This window comes from Bos grunniens, chromosome 16, assembly GCF_055505025.1.
Source record: "Bos grunniens cultivar Pamir isolate PY7600 chromosome 16, Bosgru_T2T1.0, whole genome shotgun sequence".
Taxonomy (NCBI): domain Eukaryota; kingdom Metazoa; phylum Chordata; class Mammalia; order Artiodactyla; family Bovidae; genus Bos; species Bos grunniens.
In genome coordinates, this window is record NC_141180.1 from 76337069 (window position 1) to 76350285 (window position 13217).

The following is a 13217-nucleotide window of genomic DNA, read 5'->3' on the forward strand; positions in this document are numbered from 1 at the left end:
TGGCTCACAAGTATAAAGATGAGTTAGCATCTTTAGTATAAAGTATAGTTAGTATAAAGTATATAGTTAGTATAGTTAGTATAAAAATGAGTTGAGATATGCTGTTCAGCCCACTTTGCAGACCCTTAATGCTGTGGGCTGTTGGTGATCAGTCATTATATTGGAAGGCTGCATTAGTCCACTGAAAGTGTTCTCTCTGGAGGCAGGCTCTTTTATAGTGAACCCTGTTGTCTCAGTGTCTAGCAGTGGATTTGTTAGGATGGCCAAGGACCTAAGGCCCTGTTTGACTGTTATTTGAAGGCTCCGTTAGATTCATGACTTGTAGTAAGATAATCTCTGAATCTATTGGGCAAGCTATAGATCCTTTGCATTGCTACATGACTGCAGCCATGACTTCAAAAGACGCCTGCTCCTTGGAAGAAGAACTATGACCAATATAGACAGCCTATTAAAAAGCAGAGACTTTGCTGACAAAAGATCGGTCTAGTCAAAGCTATGATATTTCCAGTAGTCATATATGAATGTGAGAATTGGACCATAAAGAAAGTTGAGTGCCAAAGAATTGATGCTTTTGAACTATGGTGTTGGAGAAGACTCTTGAGAGTTCCTCACACAGAAAGGAAGTCAATCCTAAAGGAAATCAATCCTGAATATTTATTGGAAGGACTGATGCTGAAGCTGAAGCTCCAATACTTTGGCCACCTGATGCTAAGAGCATTGAAAAAGACCCTGATGCTGGGAAAGATTGAGGGCAGGAGGAGAAGGGGGTGACAGAGGATGAGATGTTTGGATGGCATCACTGACTCGATGGACATGAGTTTGAGCAAGCTCCGGGAGATGGTCATGGACAGGGAAATCTGGCGTTCTGCTGTCTATGGGGTCACAAAGAGTCAAACACAACTGAGTGACTGAACTGAACTGATAGATTCTTTAGTGCAGAAGCCTGGATCCTGAGGTATATTGATGGTTTATTGACGAAGGTTTCCATCAAAAGTCTACAAAGCAGTACACAGATATGTGTAATATCATGGGTTCTGAAGGAGATGTGGGCTTCAGGACAGCTCTTGAGGTATTAACATTTGGATTGATTTCAAGGTCTCTAGCTCTAAAGATCATGGCGTCTTGTCCCATCACTTCGTGGCAAATAGATGTGGAAACAATGGAAACAGTGACAGACTTTATTTTCCTGGGCTCCAAAATCACTGCAGATGGTGACTGCAGCCATGAAATTAAAAGATGCTTGCACTTTGGAAAAAAGCTATGAAAAACCTAGACAGCATATTAAAAAGCAAAGACATTACTTTGTTGACAAAGGTCCATAGAGTCAAAGCTATGGTTTTTCCAGTAGTGGATATTAGTATGGATGTGAGAGTTGGACCATAAAGAAGGCTGAACACCAAAGAATTGATGCTTTTGAAATGTGTTGGACAAGACTCTTGAGAGTTCCTTGGACAGCAAGGAGATCAAACAAGTCAATCCTCCAATAAATCAATCCTGAAAATTCACTGGAAGGACTGATGATGAAGCTGAAGCTCCAATATTTTGGCTACCTGATGCAAAGAGCCAAATCACTGGAAAAGAGCCTGATGCTGGGAAAAACTGAAGGCAGGAGGAGAAGGGGATGACAGAGGATGAGATGATTGGGTGGCATCACCAACTCAATGGACATGAGTTTGAGCAAGCTCCAGGAGATGGTGAAAGAGAGGGAAGCCTGGAGTGCTGCAGTCCATGGTGTTGCAAAAGTTGGACATAACTGAGCCACGGAACAACAAAAGTTCTAGAGACTAGGCTGTCTGTTGGCTTGTGTAGAAGCAGCAGAAAAATATCCACTTGTGCCATGTGCATCTGCAACATCCCTGGGAGTCAGTCAGGTGTTGTGCCTAGTTCTTTACAGTCACTGATACAGAAACAAGAGGTCACCTCTACCATTTGACTTAGAGCTGCCATAGCAAGATATATAGACTGGCTGACTTAAACAACACATGTCATTTTCTCATACTTCTGGGAGGCTGGAAATCCAGAATCAAGGTGCCAGGGCTGGTTTTCAGTGACCTATCTCTTGCTAGCTGGCACACAATGACCTTTCTTTTGTGCACATGTGGAGGGAAGGGAAATCTCTGCACCTCTTCCTTTTCTTATAAAGACACCAGTCCTATCAGATTAGGATCCACTCTTATAACCTTATTCAATCTTAGGCACCTACCTTATTCCCTTAAAGCCCTATCTCTAAATACAGTTATATTGCAGGTAAAGGCTTCAGTGTATGAATTTGGGGAGGTACAATTCAGTCTGTAACATAACTATACATTATGGTCCAGAAAGTTCACAGCATGGTAACTTGGTGGTACCTTGGACTTTGGTTTCATTCAAAGTCAATCCATTCTGTCAGTTGTGCTAGGAGGACACATTATGTGATATAAGGAGTTTTCTTAGATGAGTTATATTCAAAAATCATCATTGTAAGAAAAAATTCATCATTGTAACAAAATCTGAGCATACACTGAGTCAAATGTTTTACTATTTGTCCAACTTATTAATGATTTGTCCTTAGCACGACTTGGTTTCTTTCTTCAGAGTCACTGTTATTTCAGTGTGGAAACCATGATGACTACTGTATGCCTCTACAGTCTGAGTGACTCCCATTGTCTGGTCAAGGTTGTTGAAACTGGAGATAACTTGAGACAGTGTCCCTACTTGCACTAATCCCCCTGTGAAAAGACCAAATTCTGTTTCTTCTCCTAGTCTGAGACATTGTCTCAGTTGTTCAAGCTAAACAAAGATCACAGGGACCATTCTCAGTCATGCATTACACTAACTTTTTAGAAGTCAAGACTTGAGGTCATCAAAAACTATATCCAGTCAAGACGTTCTCGCATTTGAGCAGCTGAAACGTTGATATCAACAATATAGAGAACTTTGGGGAAATTCCCTCATCGTCCAGTGGTTAGGACTCCTTACTTCTAATGCTGGGGGCATGGGTTCAATATCTGGTCAGGGAACTAAGATTCTGCAAGCCACATTGCATGGCCAAAAACAGAATAAAAAATAAAAAGAGCCCCAAACCAAAAACAGTCTAGAGAACTTTTAGTTTCAACAAGTCTTCTCTGCTGTCCTTATAAGAAGAAAATCTGGATAAATTGAAAATCAGCAAGTTTTCTTTAACCCAACAAAGGAATGGGTTTGTAAATAAACTGCTACCCTGAAATCTGGAGTGAGATCCAGAGAATCACAGCCAAGAAGTGCTTATCTGGAACACAAGTCACTTGATCCATAAACTGGCAAGATTTAAATGATCATCTTGACAATTACTGGAGATAATTGATAGAATGAGATGAGAAACTCCTGGGGGCTTTAGGAGACCCCTACACTTTTGTGATCTTTACTTCCCGGAACCCCACCAGGTTCTCAAAATGAAGATCTGAAAAATATGCCCCTTCTGAGTCTTCAGAGGCAAAGGGAGAGTAATGTTTGTGAAATATGCCCAGATCTTCTCCAAACCAAAGTCCTCCTCATCAAGAGAAAAAACTTGACCTGAGCCTTATCCTGGGATTATGGGGAAGGACATTCCTCTCACTCCAGACTCCTTCCTGTTTTATGCTGAGAGGGGGTATTTTTCTAAAGGCTGTAAAAGAGAAAAACATTTATGAAGGTCACAAGTCAAAGAGGAAAGCTCACTATCAGAATGAGACTTAAATGGAAAATTATAGAACATTTACCCTCCCACATCTTGTTCCCAAACCTATGGGATTACTACTGATCACAGATGAAACTGCTGTAAGACACACTCTTTCTGCAGAAGGGTATGCAGGAAAGCATGAATTCCAAGAGAAAAACAAAGTGAAGGGCACTAGAGAAATTTGAAGTCTGTGGCACCTATGGCTTGAGCAAATATGAAACAAACTTCAGATCTTGATAAGATCATAAATTCTCATGGCAGAGGCCTATTTACCTCAATTCCTATTCAGTTCAGTTCAGTCGCTCAGTCTTGTCCAACTCTTTGTGATCCCATGAATTGCAGCATGCCAGGACTCCCTGTCCATCACCAACTCTCGGAGTTCACCCACACTCATGTCCATCAAGGCAGTGATGCCATCCATCCATCTCATCCTCCGTCGTCCCCTTCTCCTGCCCCCAATCCCTCCCAGCATCAGAGTCGTTCCCAATGAGTCAACTCTTTGCATGAGGTGGCCAAAGTACTGGAGTTTCAGCTTTAGCATCATTCCTTCCAAAGAAATCCCAGGGCTGATCTTCAGAATGGACTGGTTGGATCTCCTTGCAGTCCAAGGGACTCTCAAGAGTCTTCTCCAACACCACAGTTCAAAAGCATCAATTCTTTGGCACTCAGCTTTCTTCACAGTCTAACTTTCAGATCCATACATGACCACTGGAAAAACTAGCCTTGACTAGACGGACCTTTGTTGGCAAAGTGATGTCTTTGCTTTCTAATATGCTATCTAGGTTGGTCATAACTTTCCTTCCAAGGAGTAGGTGTCTTTTAATTTCATGGCTATTACCTGATACAAAATGTCCAGAATTCAACAAACATTTACAAGCTGTGCCACAAGGTAGCAACAACAAAAATAGTCTGAAAACACAAAGCAAACACTTTGATAACACTCAGATGTGACACAGATGTGTCAGACATAATGTCTTAAATATCAATGATTAATATGCTAAAATCTCTAAGTGGATAAAATAGACAACATGCACAAACATATGGGAAACGTAAACAGATACAAATTCTGAGAAATTATCAGATGGAAATACTGGAAATCAAAATTTACATAACAGAAATAAAAATGATTTTAGTGGACTCATCAGTTGACTAAACAAGGCCAACGAAAGAATCAGTGAGCTTCTAGATTGGTCAATAGAAATTTTCCAAACTAAAATTCAAAGATAAAGAGAAGAATTTTAAAAATCAGAGAACCACTAAGAGCTCTTGGACAAAATCAAAAGTAATAATATATATACATATATATATAGTTATATATATTAAATATATATAATTAGAATATCAGAAGGAGAAGAAACATAGGAGAGCATAAAAAATATTTGAAGTAGTACTGGCCAAGAGTTTTCAAAAATTATTGACCAACTCCAAACTATGGATCCAGGAAGCTTAGACAACAGCAAGCAGAATAAATATCAAAATTTACTCCTAAGCTATCACATTCAAACTTCTACAAAGCAAAGTAAAGAGAAAATGCTGAAGAGTCTATGAAGGGAAAAAAAAATTTATCTATTAGGTAAGAACTATTGGTAATTTATCATCAGAAAACACAGAAGAAGAGAGTAGGTGAAATAGTTGCAGTGTTGAAAGAACAATCTACCAACCAAGAATTCTATATCCATAAAACGTATCCTTCAAAAAATGAAGTAGTAAAGACTTTGTTAGGTAAGAAAACTGGGGTATTTTATCACTGATAGACCTGCCGTACAAGGAATATTAAAAGATTTTCCATAGGCAGAGGAAAATAAGTCAAAAGCTTGGTTCTGTATAAAAAAGAAGAGCATCAGAGAATGAAGAAATGGAGATGAGATAAAATCTATTATTCTTATTTTTAATTAATCAGCTACATGACATAAGAACTGCAAGTATCAGTTCAGTTCAGTTCAGTCGCTCAGTCGTGTCTGACTCTTTGCAACCCTGTGAACTGCAGCATACAAGGCCTCCCTGTCCATCACCAACTCCCAGAGTTTACTCAAACTCATGTGCAGAGTACATCATGAGAAACACTGGGCTGGAAGAAGCACAAGTTGGAATCAAAATTGCGGGGAGAAATATCAATAGCCTCAGATATGCAGATGACACCACCCTTACGGCAGAAAGTGAAGAGGAATTAAAAAGCCTCTTGATGAAAGTGAAAGAGGAGAGTGAAAAAGTTGGCTTAAAGCTCAACATTCAGAAAACTAAGATTATGACATCTGGTCCCATCACTTCATGGGAATAGATGGGGAAACAGTGGAAACAGTGTCAGACTTTATTTTTTGGGGCTCCAAAATCACTGCAGATGGTGACTGCAGCCATGAAATTAAAAGACGCTTACTCCTTGGAAGGAAAGTTATGTCCAACCTAGATAGCATATTGAAAAGCAGAGACATTACTTTGCCAACAAAGGTCTGTCTAGTCTAGGCTATGGTTTTTCCTATGGTCATTTATGGATGTGAGAGTTGGTCTGTGAAGAAAGCTGAGCACTGAAGAATTGATGCCTTTGAACTGTGGTGTTGGAGAAGACTCTTGACAGTCCCTTGGACTGTAAAGAGATCCAACCAGCCCATTCTAGAGGAGATCAGTCCTGGGTGTTCGTTGGAAGGACTGATGCTGAAGCTGAAACTCCAATACTTTGGCCACCTCATGTGAAGAGTTCACTCATTGCCAAAGACCCTGATGCTGGGAGGGATTGGGGGCAGGAGGAGAAGGGGACGACGGAGGATGAGATGGTTGGATGGCATCAATGACTTGATGGACATGAGTTTGAGTAAACTCCGGAAGTTGGATAGCCCAGACATAAAACACAAAATAATAGCCATGTAAAATCTGGTCTCTGGCAAATTCAAGAATGTTTGGAGTCTTCCATCTATGAGCTAAGTGGGGGACAAGATCATATACCTAATCATTATTCCTGCTTGTCCCGTCTCTAATTTTTTTGAACTGCCCAGGTTTTGGCATCAACCTGCTGAAGGTAAAGTAGACTTTCTCAGGATAGAGTTGGTGAAACAACTTCATTTTCTATATGTTAGGCCCTAGATGCCTCTTCACTAGTGATTGATGCCTCAACTTAGGGAGTCTCTTGACATAACTATCTTAATAAATGAAAATTTCAAGATTCCTTGGTGATCCAATGGTTAAGAATCTGCCTTGAAATTCAGGGAATGTGGGCTTAATCCCTGTTTGGGTAACTAAGATCCCATATGCTGTGGAGAAGCTAAGCCTGTGCACCACAACTACTGAAAGCCATGTGTTCTAGACCCTGTGCAACACAACTAGAGGGATTGTGCACTCCTAAAAACACCCCACATGATGCAACAAGGATCTCTGGTGCAGCAACTAAGACCCAACACAGCCAGATAAATAAACAAATATTTTAAAAGAAAAAAAATCAAAATTTCAAAACCCATTGATAGCTGCCATAGACCATAAAAAGATATTTGGCAAACCTCAGTTATTTGATTTCTTAATTAAACAAACAGGAAAAGATGGAAATTTGAAGTTTAATGATGAAACATTTGAAGAATTTCTACTAATGTCAGCATATGACACTACAGCCACAATTATGAAAGGTGTAACAAATAAATTAAGATAAACAATGTAATAAAATATGGATATTTTGACAAATTCATTAAATCTGGTTGTAGCCAGATTTGGTTCATTGAACTGCTACACTGATGCATTAAGAAATATAACGCAAAAGAAAGTAGTTTTTCACAGCTGAAATTCCTCATTTGGAAACAAAATGAATGTTTCAGTATTATATTCCCCTTCTCTCCCAACCTCCGGTATAATAATTCAGAGGAGAGACAGTTCAGGGCTTTAGCCAAGACAGTAAAAGATTTACTGGAGTACAAGGGAATCAGATAATAAAAATTAGTGAGCTAAAATTCACAATTTGATTAGGTGAAACACAGAGGATTTTTTAGGGCAGTGAAACTATTCTGTATGGCGGTGGTAGATGACACTACGGTTTTATCAACAGTTCATAAAACTTTATAGTACAAGAGTAAACATTAATATAACCAAATTCCCCAAATTCCAAAGTGGAGGGAACTCAGGATGAAATACAGAATGTAAAAAATATTAAGTGTAATACAAATGTGTGACCTAGCCTTTCAGTGTGACCTAGCCTCACTGAAAGGAGAAAGGGGAGAAAATGTGCTGCACTAAGCAACTTTGGAAATTATTGGAACTGTGAAACTAAAGGTTAGAAAACTGAAGGTCATGTGAAAGCACTACTGTAGCTAATCAAATTATTTCTTATGTGGACATGGGTTGATAATTCTGATAGGGTTATGCATTTATGTGTGCTGGGCTTAGTGGCTCAGTCATGTCCAGGTCTTTGCGACCCCATGGACTGTAGCCCACCAGCCTTCTTTGTCCACGCAATTTCCCAGGCAAAAATGCTGGACTGGGTTGCCATTTTCTTCCCCAGGGAATTTCCCAACCCAGGGATCAAACCTGCGTCTCCTGCTTGGCAGGCAGATTTGTTTTACCACTGAGCCACCTGGGAAGCCTCGTAAATTTATACAAAAGTGTATTTAAGTCTGGTATAACTTCCTGGATCTTTAAATCATTGTAAAATGACATATAACATACAGAGTGCTACTGCTAAGTCACTTCAGTCGTGTCTGACTCTGTGCGACCCCATAGACGGCAGCCCACCACGCTCCCCCATCCCTAGGGTTATCCAGGCAAGAACACTGGGGTGGGTTGCCCTTTCCTTCTCCAATGCATGAAAGTGAAAAGTGAAAGTGAAGTCGCTCAATCGTGTCAAACTTTTAGCGACCTCATGGACTGCAGCCTACCAGGCTCCTCCATCCATGGGATTTTCCAGGCAAGAGTACTGGAGTGGGGTGCCATTGCCTTCTCCAAATACACAGAGTAGTGGTCATCAAAAAGTACTCGATCTAGAATCAGTGCTCTACCACTGGCTATTCCCCAGTCACTTCATTTATATTCTCTCAAGACAGCTCCCTCATCTGTAAAATGGAGTTATGAATTTCTTCCTCATAAGCATTTAGGAGAATCAGAAGGTAAAATATATTTGAAAAAGATCTATCACTCAAAATCATGGAGCATTCTTTTTTTTTTTTTATGAAAATGTAAGGATTTTATGTGGGATAACATGAGAATGGCCATACAAAGAGCCTGATTCATAAATACTTAATAAAAGGGTGTTCTTTCTGTATAATTTGTAGTTAGGAAATGGTTAAACACAAACCAAAGACACCCTCATCAAAGATACACTGATTTATAGTAAATAAAACTATTTTATCTGCAAATACTTTTTTCATACATAATTTTTCATTGTCTTGTTTCTGTGGTAGAGATCTGGATCATCAAGGCTCTTGAGGGATCATGTCTCAAATAATCTTCTTCTCTGAATACAACTTTTATTGAATGTTCTTCAAAGAATAAAATAATTTCTTTTTTTTTGCCAAAGCTCTTGTTAATTGGAATATAATTTGTTTCAAAGACAGTGACAAAAAGAAAAAGAAAGTTTAACCTTCTTATACTAGGATTAAATAAAATTGAATAGATATTTGGGTTTCCCAAGTGGTGCTGGTAGTAAAGAACCCATCTACCAAGGCAGGAGGCCTATGAAACAGGTTTGATCACTGGATCGGGAAGATAACCTAGAGGAGGGCATGGACATAGGAGCCTGGTGGGCTTCAATCTATAAGGTTGCAGAGTTGGACATGACTGAAATGACTTAACATGCACTCATGAAAACAGAGGATTCCCTGGTAGCCCAGGCAGTAGAGAATCAGCATGCAATGCAGGCTTCCCCTTGAGAAGGAAATTGCAACCCACTACAGTATTCTTGCCTGGAGCATTCCATGGACAGAGGAACCTGGAGGGCTACATGGGGTCACAAAGAGAAGGACACGACTGAGTGACTTTCACTTTCACTTACGCAAACAGATACTAGATGGTGGGAACCAGGCTTCTCACCATTGAAAAGGAAGATGATAGGCAAGCAAGGAGGAAGGCTAGAATAAACCTTGTATTAATAGTTTTAAGTTAGGTCAGATCCATTAGCCTGAATTCATGTTTGGCTTAATATACAAATAGGTGGATATACAAGTTATCATAGGTATATGTATAAACATAGACTGAGATACATGCATAAATTTCGTAGCTCTGCTGGCTGAAAGAACCTGGAAGAAAATAGCACTCCAGTGAAACAAGCATAGGTCAGTATCCAGATCTTTGTTTCTATACTCTTCTCCAACAGAAAGAACCAGGGCTTCTTGGAGAAATCACTGATTCTAGGCCTGGGGCAGGAATCTATAAGATGATCCTGAATCATCTTGTAGTGCTAGGAAGTAAGGATGTATTAAAAAAAAAAAAAAAAAAAAGCTGGGGACATGCCAAAAGTACACTGGCATCAACCTAAAAGAATTCTCAATGGACAAAGTTGGGACAATTTGAGAAAAAATGTAAATATGTAATGGTGGATTATGGACTTCCCTGGTAGCTCATGTGGTAAAGAATCTGCCTGCAATGCAGGAGACCCGGGTTTAATCCCTGGGTCAGGAAGGTCCCCCAGAGAAGGGCATGGTAATCCACTACAGTATTCTTTCCTGGAGAATCCCCACGGATAGAGCACCCTGGCAGGCTACAGTCCATGGGGTCACAAAAAATCAGAGACAACAGACAGACTAATACACACACACACACACACACACACACACACGCACAATTGGATTATCATCTAAAGAATAAACATCTGCAGTGGCTTCCCTGGTGACTCAGTGATAAAGAATCTGCCTGCCAATGCAGTAGATATGGGTTCGATCCCTGATCCAGAAAGATCCCACATGGCCCTTAAGCAAGTAAGCCTGTGCATCACAACTATTGAGCCTGTGCCCTAGAGGCCAGGAGCCCAGCTACAGAGTCCAGTGCCAAAACTACTGACCCTTTATAGTCCATGTTCTGAAACAAGAAGCCACCACAATGAGAAGCTAGAACACTACAACTAGAGAGTAGCTCCCGCTTGTTGCAAATAGAGAATAGCCTGGGCAGCAATGAAGACCCAGCATAGTGAATACATAAATAGTTAAAATTATTTTTTAAAATGGTCAACAAAAAAAGTTACAAAAAAGAAACATCTGCAAATCCATACTGGGATATATAAATGATGGAGTAAGTGGGAGTGAAGAAACAGATTTTCAGTATGGAAGGATTCCAAATAATTTATGTAGACCCTCCCAGCAAGGAGTTGGGGTTTCACTTCCCACTTCTTGTATGAGTTATGCTTAGTAACTGGTTTACAACAAACATAATGTAGGAAGGGACAAATAGCTTAGTGTGGAAATCTTACAAACTTCACTTCAGCCAGATAATACCAGTGAACATCATCAGTGATATCATGTTGATAGAAGGTACCTTTGATATAATGTAATAAGAGTGACACTCCTTTCTGTAGGCTTCCTCCCTAAACCCATAACTTCAATATAGTCATGAGAAAAACAGCAGACAAACTGCAACTGAGAGACATTCTTCAAAGCAGCTGATCAGTCCCCCTCAAAATTGTCAAGGAAATGAGTCTAAAAATCTGTCAGTCCAGATGAGCCTAAAAAACATGATGACTAAATATAATCTGATATTTATATGTAATATAATTTGGGTGGGACTTTGGAAAAAGAAAGGACATTAGGTAACAACTAAGGAAATCTTGGAGAATCCCTTGGACTGCAAGGAGATCCAACCAGTCCATTCTGAAGATCAGCCCTGGGATTTCTTTGGAGGGAATGATGCTGAAGCTGAAACTCCAGGGTTGACTCATTGGAAAAGACTCTGATGCTGGGAGGGATTGGGGGCAGGAGGAGAAGGGGACGACAGAGGATGAGATGGCTGGATGGCATCAGTGACTTGATGGAGGTGAGTCTGAGTGAACTCCGGGCATTGGTGATGGACAAGGGAGGCCTGGCGTGCTGCGATTCATGGGGTCACGAAGAGTCGGACAGGACTGAGCGACTGAACTGAACTGAACTGAAGGAAATCTGAGTAAAGCATGGAGTTTAGTTGAATACAATGTATCCACATTGGTTCATTAGTTGTAACAAATAATATGGTTAACATAATAAGCTGGACTTCCCTGGTATCTCAGTGGTTAAAGAATCTGCCTGCCAATGCAGGAAACACCTTAGATCCCTGGTTCTGGAAGATACCCTAGAGAAGAAAATGGCAAACCACTCCAGTAGTCTTGCCTGGAGAATCCCAGAGACAGAGGAGCCTGGCAGGCTATAGTCCATGGGGTTGCAAAGAGTCAGACACGACTTAATGACTGAACAGCAACAACTACAATGTGAGATGCTAAGTGTGGGGTTAGCCGAAGTATTGAGGGATTCTTGGCACTATCTTTGTAATATTTCTATGAATTGAAAACTATTCTATAAAAAGTTATTAAAAATTAACACAAGTGGAAACAATACGGATATTCTTGTATTTGTTAAAGAAATACACTTTATTATTAAAACCTATCCATCAAGAAAAACAAAAGTGTAGTGAGTGAAAGTGAAAGTGAAGTTGCTCAGTCGTGTCGTGTCCAACTCTCTGCGACCCTGTGGACTGTAGCCTGCCAGGCTCCTCTGTCCATGGGGTTCTCCAGGCAAGAATACTGGAGTGGGTTGCCATTTCCTTCTCCAGGAAAAGTGTAGTAGAAAGTCATGAAAATTAACCTGGTGAATATGTACTCATTTTCTTCTTCTTTTTTTTTTTTTTTTGTCAAAATCTGGTTTGTGTCTTCTCAATTTTGCAGACTTTCTTATTGAATTATTTATCTTACTTTTACTCAGCTTTATACTTACTGATATAATACATATATCCCAGTTTTATTGTAAATTTCCAAGCAGAAACTATGATTAATTTTCTCTACATAGCCAGTTTCCAGCAAATAGAAATACATGTAGTTACCAGTATGTGATTATTAAATGCATGGAGACTCAGACTTTGGGAGAAAAGAAAGAACTAAAGACAAAATTCTGGGAATGTAGAAAACAAGATAAAACAGTCAAGAAGACACAGCCAAACAAAGTTAAAGAAGACAACAGAAAAATTCAGTATCATGGAAGACAAGAAAGGGGATTATCAACAGAAAAGGTCGATAGTCTCAAATGCATCAGAGAGAATATAGGGGATTCTTATTGACTGAATACTTTGTGTTGAACCATGTTACCCAAAACAGTATGTTCAAGTCCTAACCTCGTACCAGGGAATGTGACCTTATTTGAAAACATGGACTTGGTGGATGTAATCAAGTAAGATTAAGTTAAACTGGAGTAGGATCCGTAATCCAGAGATTGGTGTTGTTATAAGAGAAAGAAGAGGGAGATTTTTTCACATAAGCACAGAGACACAGCCACAGGGGAGACAGCCACATGACCACGGAGCACACACTGAGGTGGCACCTGCAAACCAAGGAATTACAAGGATTGACACCACCGCCAGAAGGCAGCAAGACTCACTGAAGGATTCTTCCTCAGTGTCTCTG